The sequence below is a fragment of the Microtus oregoni genome, unplaced genomic scaffold, assembly GCF_018167655.1.
Source record: "Microtus oregoni isolate MIOR12 unplaced genomic scaffold, Mior012 000153F_000, whole genome shotgun sequence".
NCBI lineage: Eukaryota > Metazoa > Chordata > Mammalia > Rodentia > Cricetidae > Microtus > Microtus oregoni.
In genome coordinates this window covers 626337-639223 of record NW_024544804.1, presented here as the reverse complement: position 1 = coordinate 639223, position 12887 = coordinate 626337, and the positions used below count along the sequence as shown (strand labels likewise).

The following is a 12887-nucleotide window of genomic DNA, read 5'->3' as shown; positions in this document are numbered from 1 at the left end:
TGCTCTCTTTGAATTGTTTGAATGCTGAGGAAGGAGCAACAGCTGCTAAAAGATATTTGATTATAAATGCTGCTGAACTAATCCAACATAGATAATTTGAAAATCCCTTGACTTTGGAATTGGGATCTAAGGACATGATGTTTTGGAAAGGAGTTTCTTCTTTTGTTTTCACAGAGGATGAGACCCTGTGGATTTCTTCTATTCCAATATGGTATGACAGACCACGCACTCCTGAAGGGTTGCTGTGAACACCTTTAAAAAATTACTTCACTTGACTGCTGACTGAGATGAATCTAGCACACAGGTTATCCCATAAAAAAAAACCTAAATAACAGCGCCCCCATTCAGCAGGAAGCAGTTTGGAGAGAAATAACTGCGCCCATATTCCCAAAAAAATGTTTATAAATGTTCTTTTACATTTAAAGGGGGATATGGTATAGATATAAATAATTTGCACTTGTATAAATTTTCCCTTATTGATAGAAATTTAAGGTCAATTTTATTATATGTATGTCTATTTTTGATCTTGATTAAGGTATTTTGATTGTGTAGTCATTTAAAAATGTAATGTATAATTAGGAAATATAGGTTGTTAATGGATAATCATTGATAATAGTTAGGCTTGTAGTCCTGTTAGATTTTCTAGATATATAGAGATATATTTCAGTTAGATAGACATCCTTCATATCTTTCAAAGACTGTAGAATATGGCATTTAATCTTTTAATAACTTAGGGTTTTCATGACAATGAGAAACGTCTGCTCCTGGCAGCACCAATATACTTCAAAAGGAAGATGGGCATCGAAGAGGCACCTTATGGAGTTTGATAGCCATTTGGGCAAGAAACTGCTCTTGCCTGGATTATTGCATAAACTGGACACAGAGAACCTGCAGAGAGAGTACTGCTGAACTTGCCTAAAGGTGAGATGATCTTTCAGCGTTCCTGATTCATGAAAGAGTCTGAGAGACATTCTGCAGGACACAGCAGATAGTGACTGAACTGCCTTTGAAATTTCCTGCTTCATGGAAATGTCTGCTGGATACTATGGGCCTGTAGGCTGAAGATGGATGCCCCAATGGTGCAGAGGAACTTTGGGTGACTGTCCAGGCAGCGAGATGTCTCTGGGATTTCTAGAGTTTTGTAAGTTGTTTACTTCTCATTTACTTAGGTAATATTATATCCTTCTGGAGTCTTTGATGGAGTTAAAGAATATATACATAGTTATAGTTTTCCTTAGTTATGATAAAAGATAAAGTAGATGTAAATATTGTAACTGTAATTCTTACTTGATAACTATTCTGTTATATGTAATTTTGCTATGTTAAAGTTAAAGCCTTTCCTTTTTGTTTAAAAAGAAAAAGAAGAAATGATGGAGGAAGGTCATTGGCTAATAAACTGCCTTGGCCCATCTGATAGGGCAGAATCTAGATAGGCAGAGTAAACAGAACAGAATGCTGGGAAGAAGAGGCAGTGAGCTCAGAAATCGTGCAGCTCCTCTCAGAGTCAGACACGATTAAGCAAGCCGCCAGGTCAGACATGCTGAATCTTTCCAGGTAAGCACACCTAGTACACAGATTATTAGAAATGGGCTAAATTAATACATGAGAATTAGCCTAGAAGAGCCGAGATATAATGGGCCAGGCAGTGTTTAAAAGAATACAGTTTGTGTGTTATTTTGGGTCATAAGCTAGCCAGGCAGCCGGGAGCCGGGCTGTGGAAAGAGGCCCGCAGCTCCCTCAACACCACTAGGCTTTAGCTTGCCCTACATTTGCTCTAGCTCTCCTCTTCTCCTTCTGCACCTCAGCCCAGCCAGGGTGTGGATTTTACTCTCTGGAGAGGAGCTGATGAACTGCTGTAGTTTTCTTTCTCTACACCTCTTGCACATTCACCCAGCATTTTCTGATGGGCTCCTTTGGGACTCTCAGGCAGGGAGAAAGATTCCTGTCCTCTTGCCCAAAGGGAGCCATGAGCCACCACTCTGGGCAGGATTGCCAATAACAGGCAAGACCAGCAGAGGCTGATGCTGGGCAGTTCCTGGAGACAGGGACTTGGGGAGACAGCCTGAGCTGGAGGCTGGGAAGTTCAGATTGAGAGTTGGGGTCTAGAAACACGAATAGATTTCAGGTTGGAGAACCAGACCCAGGCCTGTCAGGAGAGAGAGGGACTGATGGAATTTCAATTGAAGAGCTCAACAGAGCTGAGCAGTGTGGCCCACAAGGAGCCAGGTTGGTTCTATTGTCTCCGACATATGTGTTTATGCACACACACGTTTCCATGTGCCCAGGACCTACCTAAATCCTAAGGCTCCATTACTTCTAGCCCCACTCCTAGAAGATATGGGGATTGGATCTTTCTTAGCAGTGTGAAGAATTTGTATCTGTGCATACATGTGTGTTCACCCAGGATGAGGAAAATGTGTTCTTTGTTGGTTTCTGGTTCACAGCTTTGTCAACAGAGATGAGGGGATAACAAGGGCCAGCCTACTGGAGAAATACAGCATTGGGAGAGCTGAATCTCCTGGGTTCCTGGGTGTTTCTCCTAAAGACAGTGGCTCTGACTGAGACCCTTGCCACTATTATTCTTTTGCTGGAAAAAAAAACAGTGAGGTTTCTCTTCCAGAGCTTGTGCTTTCCAATTCCTTGCTGTTTCCCTCTAGGCCAGAAAGTTCTATCTGAGGAAGGGATGGGAATGATGATGGAACTCGGCTTAGCTCAGCTGGAGTACTGAGAAGGCTCTCAGCACGTTCTCTCTGCCTTGTGGTTTGGCTAATTGGAGGAGCTCTGGCTGAGAGGTAAAGAAAGAAAGGAATTCTGCTCCAGTTGGGGAAGGGTCCCAGCAGTTCAGACATGGCTGCCCTTTTGCTCTCTTACTCCCATCACCTACAATGAACTTGTAAATAAATGATTTTTGTTGTGAGCGTAAAAAAATAAAATAAAATAAAAAATTAAAACTACACCTCTGCCACAATCTCCTGTCCAGAGTCCTCACAGGGCCTCAAGATGAGTCATGACATTTGAGAACATGTCTCTCCAACATGTCACAATTCCCTCTGTTCTGTGCAATAGGAGATAGAAAGATAGATAGATAGATAGATAGATAGATAGATAGATAGATAGATAGATAGATAGATAAGACATGTGCGGTACACAGTCTTGAGAATTCCATGGATTCTAAGCAATGTTCCATTTCACCACATCTATGAATGTACCCAGCACATGCAACATTAACAGGATGGCCAACACAGAAAGAATAGCGTCTGTCTAATGGGAAGGTGGTTCCACAGGAGTTCACAGCCCCTTCTCCTTGTTACCACCAGAAGGAGAGGGACTGCCCCATTTGCACACCTTCACTAAAAATCCAACGGTCCCTGTAGCTTGTGGCCAGAGCCTGTGTCCTTGTCCTTCTTGTCTTTGCATCTCACAAACAGGCTCAGACCCCTTCAGGAAGCTGCTAATGTTGAGAAGGCACTGAAATACTGAGCATACTCCTCCACACTCTGACTTTAGGGCTGCATCCTGTATAATGAGGCTGTTCATGTGACAGTCTCCCTCTGCCCTGGCTCTTTCTCTCTCTCCAGGTAACCTAGGCAACCACACACTCCATCCTGTCAGAAAAATCCCTTTTTCTCGCAGGTTATTGATTTCCTCTGGCACAGTGGTTTCAGGATGAGATTTTAAAACACCTCTGCCACCACCTCCTGTCCAGAGTCCTCACAGAGCCTCAAGCTGAGTCATGACATTTGAGAACATGTCCCCCAACCTCTCTTGAGAGAAAATGAAAATGGTGGGGTAGGGAAAAATTTCTGTCTATTTCACAAGGGATGGGAGAGGGTGGCACGACACAGACCTAGAGGTAAATCATGTTGCATTGATGAAAGGTATTCCAATCACATCACCATGACAACTGCAATCAAGGCATAATTGGAGTCTCTCTTTTAGCACCAGCGTTTAAAACATGTGTGAGGGTTTGACAGCAGAAGCACCACACACCTAAGATGCTCGAAAGTGCTCATGAAGATGCTGCCTGCTACCTTGTGAGTGTGAGAAACACATCCTGATCTGATCATCCTAGAAATTGCCCACCAGAGAGGGTGAGGCAGGAAGGGGGAGCACACTGTGGTTCGGGGCGCCATTACTCGGGAAAGGGCTAGTATTTTGTGAGGTAGAATGCAATTAATCAAAACTTTATGGCTTCGGGCTGGGGAGCCAAGGGGCTGGTAAACTGTCTGGCGCAAGGGCAAGAACTTCTGAGGTTGGATCCCTGAGCACTCACTCAAAAGGTAGCTTGGTGGGGCACTCCCACAATCCTAGGGCTGATAGACAGAGAGAACAGGATTTCTGGGGCTGGCTATCTACCTGATCGAGACACACTGGTAAGCTCTAGGATCCTACAATAAAACTGTCTCAGAACACATGATGGAGAGCAATAGAGTAACACGCCCAGAGCCAACCTCGGACCTCCACCCACACAGGCATGAGGGCCCACAGTCACACACACGCACAGACACTCAGTCATCCAGTGCACATATATAATTGTATGAAGGAGATAAAGGCGATGAGTCAGTAGTCATGGTCAAGTGAGGGCTCCAGCAGGACTCGAATAACTGAGGGCAAAGTAAAGGGTCCCCACAGAAGACCACCTCTAGGGGAAGCAAGGATCATTGGTGCCGACTCCAGTGACCACTTAGATGACTCTGAGAGTCCTTGGCCAAAAACACAGTGTTGTTATCTATATAGGGCATGATCTTTTGCAGGGTATGGGGCAGTGGGGCTGACAGCTGAGCCTGGGCCCTCTTGTCAGAAGGTCCTGTATCCAGCATGCCAAGAGAGTCACAGCACATCCTGTAGTTGGTTGAAGTGAGTCACTGGAATCTCCAGGGAGGTGGATCTTAGAGCGAATGGTTCAATGACCCCCATCCTGCTCTATCACTGACTTTGAAACTTTACCATTGTGTATTCTAAAGGGCAGCATGTGCTGATGCTGGATGCAGAGGGGATAACAGGAAGACCTACAGGTAGGTGAGGAATCAGGGAGGGGTAAATGTGACCAGAAGAAAACACAGCACCTACTACAGGACATGCACTGTGGAAAAGGAAAAACATGACCATTGCTGTGCCAAGGGGAGAAATCATTGAAAAGAAAGCACGCAAACTGAACTATAATGACAATTTGGGTCATCACCTAGTCAGTCGGGGGACTGAGAAGATGTGTTACAAAACTCAAAATGTGCAGAACAAACAAGTTGCCCCCTGGATTAGGATGGAGACCACTACACATTTTCTTCACCTCTCAAAGTCTCAGACAAAACCACATGATGACATCCCAGTCCACATTAACAACAGGAGGCAGGTGATCATAGAAGAGAACATGTTTACACATTTGGAACAGGGCATTTCAAGCTGTCTGGTTCAAGCAGAACAGGACGCCACAGACTTGAGTAGAGCAAATCAGTTCAATGTCAGGCAAGTGAAAATAACTTGTACACCCTGACACATCCCTCTGATCAGACAGAGATACAGGTGCACTGTCCAGGGACTGCAGGTCACAGGGCATGTGAGAAGGAAGGACAAACAGTAAAGCAAGTAACACATCTCAAAGATTCTCTCCTTGTTTCCCAGTACACAGCAGGCTCTGCCTCTCATGGTTAAATGGCCAGGAACAAGTTTTACCCTGCCAGGATGCCTTTGCCCTCAAAACTGCCAGGGCACCCCATAATGGCTGGTAGGGATGTGTTTTCAGGCCTTCAATAGCTTCCTCTATCATTCCAAAGCTACACACTGGCTGCTGCAGAGTGGTTGCTAGGCAGCAGCCTGGAGCAATGAGCCACATCCTCATTTGAATAAGGCCACATCCACCCCACCCACCTGTGTGGCATAAAGGCAGCTGAAAGGCTGGTCCTCTTGTCTCTTCAGCAAGGAGGGGTACATTCTGCCCTCCTAGATGTTCGCTTGGATCATCAGAGGCTTTTAGCAACTAAGAAAAACAGGATGTACAGACTCCCAACCATAAGCTGATAACTAATAAACACATAGAAACTTGCGACTGCTGGATCTTGACTAGTAACAGCAAACTTGAGGGCAAAGTGGCCTCCCCAGCTTTCAGTCTATAACATGAACATACCCAAGCCATACATATTTATTGTGGCATTACTACAAAATTCATGAAGTCAGTCCCCACACAAATTCACCAGTGATCACCAAATCTGCTGATAACAATATTGATCAGCAATGTCTAGCACTATGACAATTGCACCCAGACACTCCTGCAGTATAGTCCATACTGACTCCCGAGCCTGCCCATGTCGACCCCAGCATGCATAGTTGAGTTTCTTGTCTCTTTCCCTCCTCATCTACATGAAACTATACCTTTCCTGAATGGCCAGGGTGTCCTTCAATTATGTATTAATCAGATAAAGAGACAGGGTGTGCAGCGGGGGTGTGATATCTATTAGGATGCACACATTTTTTTTTCTTCAGTAAGTGATACTCACAGGGACCTTACATGTACTTTACAATCTGATCTGTGAAAACATATGGATCTTTATTTTTCCAGGATAGCAACATATTTGGAGGGGTATGTGAACAACTATGGATCATTTATTTATGGTAGGTAAATTACTTGAAAGAGAGCAGGTATTATAGTCAAAAATAACTATTTGTATGGTGTTGATGTTGATGCATAGTCAAATGATGATCTGTCTCAGGATCACATCACACAGGAGCCTAACCTACCCAGGTCAAGATTCCCAAGAAGGTAACAACCTTTGCATTGCCACTCACAGGAGGACTAGAAATCCTCTGGGGTAATGTGGAGCGCAGGGGTTGTGTCTGGATAATATTCCGGTACAAGAACAATGTGGTTGAGGAATTTGAAGTGGGGAGCAGGGTGTTACAAGATCAGTCTAAAGTGGTAGCCACTCATACTGATCCATAAAGCAGTCATTGTGGGACAAGGTCAAGGGTTTGGGCGCTTAACTTTATAGCAGTGGCTAGGTCGCTGTGGCTGCCGAGAGCTCCCCAGTTCCCTCACTAGATCCCTGCACTTGCAATGATACTTTGTACGAGTCATCACAATTGTGTTAAAAAAATATAACATGGAGACCCTAAATGAGTGACTTGGAACCCAACTTGAATGGGATAAACAAGCCATTCAGTATCAGGAGAAATCCTCATGCTGCTATTTAAACATGAATTGGACACCAGACTTGACAGAAAACATATCAAACTGTCACGAATGACCCTCTGAAATCGTAGCGGTGGAGCAAAACAGCAAGAGTACAAATGCCCATTGACTCTTACTGAAAATACAGACAAAAGCCAAGACTGCTTTGTGGGAATGTCATTGCTTTTTATAAACAAGGGAGGAGGAGCACCCAGGTCATCACGTCGGTGACTGTCCTCTCTGCTGTAGGCTGTAGAAATGGGCCTCCTTCAAGATCTGGTTAATGTGGGAGTAAGGACCTTGGCCTTGGCACAGTGCATAGTCCTCGTGTGAGAACTCGGGGATATTGGAGTATAGTTCAGCAATGTTCTGGTTTAAGCTGCTTTCTGGTACACTTCCTCGTACTGGGATATTGATGCTGCTGTGGTTTCTTTCATTATCACTGCTTGACGACTGGAAGGAGAAAGACAGAAGGAGGATGGCTATTATGATACTGTCATCATTTCCTGTTCAGCTTGAAGAATACTGGCATCACGCTTTACAAAAGGCTCCACAGTCTATGAAGTGCAAACACTTGGGTAGCTCCTTCCCTCCTGACAGCAGCGCTATCACACAAACCGGGGTTAATGGCACCCATTTGACAGAACAGGAAAGAGATGTTTTACAACCCAAAGGCAAGTCTTTGGGAATGTTGTGGAGAGGGTTCAAACACAGGTTTTCTCCCTCCTAAACCCTTCACATTTTCTCTGACCCTGTGGCACCATGCATTTGAATTACCTGAACCAGGGAAGAAGCTCCCAACAGCCAGGACAAAGAAGCATTCAATGCTGCAGAGTATGATAGGGATGAATGCGTAAAATGGAATGCAAGCCCAAGTCCCAATGTGGCAGAGAAATGATGGGGAAAGCTCTACTTACACAGACATGCACATGTGCACATGTATATACATACCAATAACATGATATTTCCATACATATCCCCGAGAGTGGACATATGTGCATGTCCTATAACTTCAAGTAGGCTCCACTTGTATTTTGAAATTATTTTGATGTTTGTTAATGACAACTGTAGGCCATCAGCAAGCATTTCTGATGATTAACACAGACTGGTATGCTAATAGTAGGTTTACTATAGTTTGCATATGGTGAGTTTGCTCTCAATATTTTCTAAATGGATAAGAAAATGTGGAATATGTACTCATTAGAGTATTACTCAGAGGTAAAAAACAATAACATCTTGAATTTTGCATGCAAATGGATGGAAATAGAAAACACTATCCTGAGTGAGGTAACCTAGACCCAAAAAGGTGAATATGGTATGAACTCAAACATAAGTGGATTCTAGCCATAAATAAAATACATTAAGCCTATAATTAGTGATCCTAGAGAAGCTAAATAAGAAGGTTAACCCAAAGAAAAACATTTAGTAATCCTCTTGGATATTGGAAGGAGACAAGATTGCCAGGCAAAAATTGGAAATTTGGGGGTGGGAGTGGGGGAAGTAAGGGGATATGGGGAGAAAAAAGTGAGAAGGGGGGATGGGGAGAGCTTGGAGGAAAAGGACATGATGTGGGAGTGTCATATATCAATCTGTTGATTTCATTGGTTACTTGATGAAGAAACTGCTTGGCTGGCCCTCATAGGTTAAAACATAGGTAGGTGGAGTAAACAGAACAGGAGGCTGGGAGAAAGAAACTGAGTCAAGGAGTCGCCATGATTCTCCCACTCCAGGCAGACGCAGGTTAAGATCATTCCTGGTAAGCCAGCTTGTGGGCTACACAGATTATTAGAAATGGGCTAGTCCAGGTGCGAGAGATAGCCGAGAAAAGGCTGGAACTAATGGCCCAAGCGGTGTTTAAAATAATACAGTTTCCGTGTAATTATTTCGGGGCATAAGCTAGATCTAGCCATGTGGGCAGCCAGGTGCCCGGGACACAGCCCAGCTGCTCCTATTTCAACAGGGACAGTTGGGATGGAGGAAGGATGGATATAGGAGCAGGGAAGTATATATCCTAAATAAGGGAGCCATTATAGGGTTGGAAAGAGACTTGACTCTAGAGGTGTCCCCAGGTGTGCATGGAGATGTCCCCAGCTAGATCCTTGGACAGCTGAGGAGAGGGAGCCTGAAATGGCCCTATCCTATACCCATACTGATCAATATCTTGCATATCACCATAGAACCTTCCTCTGGCGAAGGATGAAGCTAGAGACAGAGACCCACATAGGAGCACTGGACTGAGCTCCCAAGGTCCAAATGAGGAGCAGAAGGAGGGAGAACATGAGCAAGGAAGTCAGGACCTCAATGGGTGCACCCACCCAGTGAGACGTTGGAGCTGAGCAAATGGGAGCTCACCAAAGCAAGATGGACTGGGACTGATAGAGCATGTGATCAAACCAGACTCTCTGAATGTGTTGGACAAGGAGGGCTGACTGAGAAGCCAAGGAAATTGGCTCTGGGTTTTGATCCTACTGCATGTACTGGCTTTGTGGGAGCCTAGGCAGTTTGGATGCTCACATTCCTAGACCTGGATGGAGGGGGGAAGTCCTTGGACTTCTCACAGGGCAGGGATTCCTGACTGCTCTTTGGACTGGAGAGGGAGGGGAAAGGAGATGGGGGGAGAGGGTGGTGAGGGGTAGAGAAATGGGAGGAAGGGAGGAGGTGGAAATTTTTAAGTAAAAATTGTTTTAATAAAAAGAGTTTTTATAAGGAAAGTAACTAACTGCCTGGGCGCATGAGCACACACCTGTAATACGAGCACTCGGGAGGCTGAATAAGGAGGATCTAGAGGACAGTCTGGACTACATATGAGCTCCAGGACAACCCCTGCTATCTATCAAGAAGCTGCCAAACTAAAAACCTTGACAGATTGAAGTAATAAGGGCGGCGGGGCCGCTCCCCCAGCACCCCAGCCACCCGCTCAGCTAGCTTATGCCCCGAAATAACAACACACAAACTGTATTCATTTAATCACTGCTTGGCCCTTCTGCCCTAGCCCTTACTGGCTAATTCTGATATCCCGATCAACCCATCTCTAATAATCGGTGAGCACCGGTCTTACCGGGAAAGGTTCAGCATGTCTAACCTGGCGGCTTGCTTCATGGCGTGTGTCTGCCCAGGAGCCGGGAGCATGGTGTCTCTCTCAGGCGTCTGCTCCCAGGAGGAGAGCAGAGCTGTGGAGTCTGAGCTCACTTCCTCTTCCTCCCGGCATTTTGTTCTGTTTACTCCTCCCACCTATCCTCTAACCAATAAAATGGGCCAGGGCAGTGCCTTTATTAGCCAATGACCTTCCTCCATCATTTCCCCTTTTTCGGTTTAAACAAAAAAAGGCTTTAACATAGCAAAATTACATATAACAAAACAGTTATCAAGTAAAAGTTACAATAATCTTTATCATAACTAAGGAAAACTATAACTAACTATTCTTAACTCCATCAAAGACACCAGAAAGATATAATATTACCTAAGTAAACAAGAACTAAGAAACTTCAAACTCTAGAAATGACAAAGACATCTCGCTGCCTGGACAGTCACCCAAAGTTCTTTTGTACCGTTGGGGCATCCATCTTCAGCCTTCAGGCCCATGGTATCCAGCAGACATTTCCATAAAGCAGGAAAATTCAAAGTCAGTTCAGTCACTATCTGTTGTGTCCTGCAGAATGTCTCGCAGACTCTTTCAAAATGAATCAGGAACCCCGAAAGATCATCTCACCTTAGGCAAGTTCAGTAGTCCTCTCTCTGCGGGTTCTCTGTGTCCAGTTTATGCAATAGTCCAGGCAAGAGCAGTTTCTTGCCCAAATGGCTATCAAAACTCCATAACGAGCCTCTTCGATGCCCATCTTCCTCTTGAAGTAGATTGGTGCTGCCAGGAGCAGAGTGTCTCATTGTCATGAAAAGTCCTCAGTTATTAAAACATTAAATGTCCTATTCTGTAATCTTTGAAAGACATGAAGAATGTCTATCTAAAATATATCTCTATATATCTAGAAAATCTAACTAACATGACTACAACCTTTACTATTATCGATGATTATCCATTAACAACCTATATTTCTTAATTATACAGTACATATTTAAATGAACTACACAATCACAATACCTTAATCAAAATCAGAAATACATATACATATAACAAAATTGACCGTAAATCTCAATCTATAAAGCAAAATCTATACTAATGTAAATTATTCGTATCTATATCATATCCCCCTTTAAATGTAAAAGGACGTTTATAAACCGTATTTGGGAACATGGGCGCAGTTTTTTCTCTCCAAACTGCTTCCTGCTGAATGGGGGCGTCGTTAATTAGGTCTTTCATGGTATAACCTGTGTGCTAGTTTCATCTCAGTTGGCAGTTGAGCGAAGCAATTTTCTGAAGATGTTCACTGCAACCCTTCAGGAGGGCGTGGTCCATCATACCAAATCGGAATAGAAGAAATGAACAGCGTCTCATCCTCTGTGAAAACAAAATAAGAAACTCCTTTCCAAAGCATCATGTCCTTAGATCCAAATTTCAAAGTTAAGGCATCAAAATATCTATGTCGGATTAGTTCAGCAGCATTTATCAATAAATATCTTTTAGCAGCTGTTGCTTCTTCCTCAGCATTCAAACAATTCAAAGAGAGCATAATAGCATACAGTATCAAGATTCTCTGTGTATTTTCCATCTTTGTGCAGCTTTGTTTTAACCTCTATTTTGTTTATTTTTACTTTTAACTCTTTGCTTTTTGAGACAGGTTCTCTGTATCTTTGACCTGAAGTAACTCTGTAAACCAGGCTGTCTTTGAACTCTCAGAGATCCGCCTGTCTCTGCCTCCCAGGCATTCAGGATTAAAGGTGTACACTATTACACCTTGAACTCACAGAGATCTCTTTGTCTCTGCCTTCTAGGCACTGGGATTAAAGGCGTGTGCTACCACACATAACAACTCTCTTCCTTTTTTTTTTTTGTTTTTTACTTTAAGAACTTCAACTTTTAGTCTGCATATATTTTTAACACACTGTAAACCATTTAAAAATTTTTTTTTGTCTTTGAATCTCTCTTTACTGTATATCTCTCTTTTTCTGACCACATGAATCTTTAATTTACCAAGCAATCTCAGTAGGACTAAAGGCGTGGCTTTGCCAGCTAGATCCAGTCCGTTCCTTAGCTTTCCAGCCTCATGGCGGATATATAGGCTGTAGCCATGTTTACTGCCACAACTGTATGGCATTTCAAGGTCCCTGCCAGCAAGTGAGCTACAACAGACAACACTCAAGTCCTCTCTAGGTAGCCGGCCCTCCTGCCTCAAACAGTCAGAGTTTGCCCTGGCAGGATGGCCCAGAAAGCCGGCATTTTTAAACAACAGGTTTTTTCCTGCTGCTGCTGAAAACCGAAAAGCATGTGTTCAGCTTTTCGTCAACACCATTTAAGTGTTTCGTGGCAGGACCTCTTAATGAGCTGCAGGCTTTGCAGCTAAAGCTGAGTCAGGAAGCTTCTCTTAGAAGAAAGCGCATGCTTGCCTCTAACAGGCAGAGCAGACCCGAGAACACAGCGAGTCTAGTTGTCATCAAACAAATCGTAGCACTTTACTCCAAATGCTCTATTCAAAAGCTCTGTCTCCTGTAGGAGCCAGACAGAGATCGCAATGGCAGCACAGCCCCAGGAAGTCGCGCTTTAAAATGACACAGCATTTTTTCTGCTATTGTTGCCGAATCAGGAAATCTCTCTACAGCACGCCACCAACAA

At 43.9% G+C, this 12887-nt stretch overlaps 1 long non-coding RNA gene across 1 annotated transcript; it reads right to left on the bottom strand.

The window, feature by feature from the left end:
* Nucleotides 1-7327: 7327 nt before the first annotated feature.
* On the bottom strand, nucleotides 7328-7989 carry LOC121445015. The gene is made up of 2 exons (XR_005973861.1): nucleotides 7940-7989; nucleotides 7328-7615 (listed from the first exon to the last, which is right to left on the bottom strand). It is a non-coding gene; the product is annotated as an uncharacterized LOC121445015 (long non-coding RNA).
* Nucleotides 7990-12887: the final 4898 nt, after the last annotated feature.